Raw genomic sequence first — 4,175 nt, 5'->3', positions numbered from 1 at the left:
CTGCTTATAGCCAGTCTTCTCCGACACCTTCAACTCCTCCCCAGAGGACAGTCATCTCTGAGATTGTCTCCTCGACGGTGCCTGCAGCCAGTGCACACTTTGTTGCAACGGCCATGCCAGCCGGGTTCCGTGGGGGATGCCTCCCAATTTCATGCCTGAGGGTCCTGCTCCTACCTTTGCTTCTATGCCGACATCTAGCCCGGTCCTTGCTGTTCCTCCTCCTGTCGTGCATATTATGCCCAGGGTAGACGACACCATCTATCATTCTGAGCCATCTGAAGGCCCAGATGTCTATGAGAAGATGGACGCTATGAATGATCAATTTCTTGAGCTTCGCAAGGAATTGAAAACTCTCAGAGGGAAGGATCTTTTCGGCAAGTCTGTGGCCGAACTCTGCTTGGTTCCCAATGTGAAGATCATGGTGAAATTCAAGGTCCCTGACTTTGAAAAATACAAGGGAAATACCTGCCCTCTCAGCCACCTGGTCATGTATGCCAGGAAGATGTCGACTCAGACCGACAATGACCAATTGCTCATCCACTACTTTCAGGACAGTCTGTCCGGTGTCGCTCTGCGTTGGTATATGGGTTTAGACAGCGCGAACATCCGATCCTTCAACGACCTTGGCGAGGCCTTCGTCAAGCAGTACAAGTACAATGTGGATATGGCTCCCGATAGGGATCAATTGAGGGCCATGTCCCAGAAGGACAAGGAAACGTTTAGAGAATACGCCCAGAGGTGGCGAGAGTTAGCAGCACAGATCGTGCCTCCGCTGGAAGAGAAAGAGATGACTAAGATCTTTTTGAAGACCTTGAGTTCTTTTTATTATGAGCGGATGATCGCTAGCGCTCCTTCTGACTTCACCGAGATGGTGAATATGAGGATGCGTCTAGAAGAAGGGGTTAGAGAAGGACGTCTAACCAGAGAAGAAGGCTCTTCTGCCAAACGTTATGGGGCATTTGCGAAGAAGAAAGATGGAGAGGCACATGCTGTGACCTCCCATGTGAAACCAAGAAGACCCTTTGTGAGGAGGAAGACTGTGCGTCCTGTTAATAACCAGCACCAGGTGGCTCATATAACACCTGTCTTCAGAGACAATCAACAGTACCAGCAACATAACAATAATCAGCAACCACATCCGGCAATATCAACATCAACAGCACCGTCCGCAACAGCAGGCCTACCCGCCACGAAACAGTAATCAAACCAGCACGAGTTACGAGAGGAAAAGGGTCACCTTCGATCCTATTCCAATGACATATGCAAAATTATATCCCTCTTTGATAGAGAGGAAGTTTATTACTCTGAGAGACCCGCCGGCTATACCTGCTAACCCCTAGTGGTGGTATAAGCCCGAGTTACACTGTGTTTACCATTCTGGTGCTCCCGACCACGACGTGGAGAATTATTACCCTTTGAAGACCAAGGTTCAAGACCTTGTGAGGTGTGGCATTCCATGTTTCAAGGACACAGGTCCTAATGTGAAGAAGAACCCATTGCCCGAGCATGGGAAATCTGTCAACATGGTCCAGGGCTGCCCTGGCAAATACAAAGTCAAGTATGTCAGTCATATTCGACAATCGCTGGTCAAGATGCATCGTTTGCTATGTGAGTATAATCATTATGAGCATGACCACGAGAGATGCCGAGTCTGTTCTGTCAACCAGAGAGGTTATCGCCAGATGCGCAAAGATGTGCAAGAAATGCTGGATGAAGGAGTTATTGAAATCCTTCAGAATAGGAATGTTGATGAAGACGACCCCGAAGTCAACGTAATTTCTCCAGTGTTTCGGATTCCTGAACCTGTTATCATCAAGTATGATGGTAGCAAGCAGAAGGTCTCTCCTGCACTGATCATTAAGCCGGCCGGACCAGTACCATACTCTTCCGAAAAAGCAATTCCCTATCGCTACAAAGCTGTCGCTGTAGAAAGTGGGAAAGAAGTGTCCTTACCATCCTCCTCTGTTGTTAACATTGCGGATGTAAGTGGTTTGACCCGCAGCGGTCGTGTGTTTTCAGCACCTCCCAAGCCCCAGGCTAATGCTGATTTTGTTGAACGCCCGATTGGGAATGCTGTGAGCACTCCGAATCCGGCACCTGTTGTTAAGCCCTCATCTACATTGATAACTCCTACTTTCGTTGGCCCGAGTGGAAATGTGAAAGAAGACTGTGATGAGATGCTGAGGCTCATCAAGAGAAGCGAGTACAATGTTGTAGACCAGCTTCTACAAACGCCATCCAAAATATCGGTGTTATCATTGCTATTAAATTCAGAACCACGCCGAGAGGCTCTGCAGAAGATTTTGGATGTGGCATATGTGGATCATGATGTCACAATAGAACAATTCGATAGCATTGTTGCAAACATTACCGCTTGTAACAACCTGAGTTTCTGTGACTCTGATCTCCCTGAGGAGGGAAGGGACCACAACTTGACATTACACATATCTATAGGTTGCAAAGACGACGCCATGTCCAATGTGCTGGTGGACACTGGGTCATCACTAAACGTATTGCCAAAATCCACTCTTTCGAAACTGTCATATCAAGGGCCTTCCATGAGGCAGAGTGGAATTATTGTGAAAGCTTTCGATGGGTCGCGTAAAACTGTGATTGGGGAAGTTGATCTCCCAGTCAAAATCGGACCGAGTGATTTCCAGATTACCTTCTAGGTTATGGATATTCACCCATCGTATAGCTGTCTCCTAGGCAGACCATGGATTCACGAGGCGGGCGCCGTGACATCCACCCTACACCAGAAGCTGAAACTTGTGAAGAATAAGAAACTGGTGGTGGTAGGGGGAGAAAAGGCTCTCCTGGTTAGCCACTTGTCTTCCTTCTCATATATAGATGCTGGGGATGAAGTTTGAACTCCTTTCCAAGCTTTATCTATTGCTGAGCCTATTGAGAAGAGAACTCCTTCATTTGCTTCCTATAAAGATGCAAAGTTGGCCATTGAGTGTGGTGCAACTGCTGGTTTAGGAAAGATGATTGAGCTAGAAGAAAACAAGTCTCGGGCTGGCATATGCTTTTCTTCTGGGGTTTTCAACACCAAAGGGCTGTTCAAGAGTGGAGGTTTCATCCACACCGGTCAGGATGAAGAAGTTGCTGCCATTTTGGAAGAAGATACATAGGATTCTGGAAATTTCATCATCCCTGGAGGGGTCTGCAACAATTGGGTCGCTGTGGATATTCCAACAGTAAGCCATAAGTCGAAGTAATGTTCGCCGTGTTTAAAAACCCTCCTCCCATGCCAAAAGGAGGAGCGATGACATTGTTGGCACATTAATACAATGATATTTTCATTCAATAAATTCATGTTAAATGTTTGTTTTTCTAATCATTTTCCTTTTTTGCTTTTTTGCATGAAATTTGGTGATCACATAAAACCTAAAAATAAGAATAAAATCAATCTTTTCATCTGCATAATGATTTTCCTTGTTTGAATTCTAAAAGCTTTTCATATCCAAAATCATTATGCAGGTTGATCAAACCCATTGAACATAATGATCTAACAACATCTCCCAATTTTGAATTCCCTGTATTTGAGGCGGAAGAAGATGATGTTGAAGAGATTCCTGACGAGATTACCTGTCTACTTGAGCATGAAGAGAAGATCATTCAGCCACATCTTGAGAATCTGGAAACAGTCAACTTGGGGTCTAAGGATTGTGTTCGTGAAGTAAAGATTGGTGCACTCCTTGAAGAATCTGTTAAGAAGGGGTTGATCGAATTGCTACGAGAATACGTTGATGTCTTTGCATGGTCATATGAAGACATGCCTGGTCTGGATACAGATATTGTGCAATATTTTCTACCCTTGAAGCCTGAGTGCGTGCCTGTGAAGCAGAAGCTCAGAAGAACTCATCCTGATATGGCAGTAAAGATCAAAGAGGAAGTTCAGAAGCAAATTGATGCAGGGTTTCTGGTGACTTCTACATATCCTCAATGGGTGGCCAATATTGTGCCCGTGCCTAAGAAAGACGGAAAAGTCCGGATGTGTGTGGACTATAGAGACTTGAATAAAGCTAGTCCGAAAGATGATTTTCCTCTACCACACATTGATATGTTGGTAGATAATACAGTTAAATTCAATGTCTTCTCATTTATGGATGGATTTTTCGGATATAACCAGATCAAAATGGCGCCCGAGGATATGGAGAAGACAACATTCA

Source organism: Lathyrus oleraceus, chromosome 4, assembly GCF_024323335.1.
Source record: "Lathyrus oleraceus cultivar Zhongwan6 chromosome 4, CAAS_Psat_ZW6_1.0, whole genome shotgun sequence".
Classification (NCBI taxonomy): domain Eukaryota; kingdom Viridiplantae; phylum Streptophyta; class Magnoliopsida; order Fabales; family Fabaceae; genus Lathyrus; species Lathyrus oleraceus.
The sequence above is the reverse complement of the archived record's forward strand: the minus strand, read 5'-3'. Positions refer to the sequence as shown.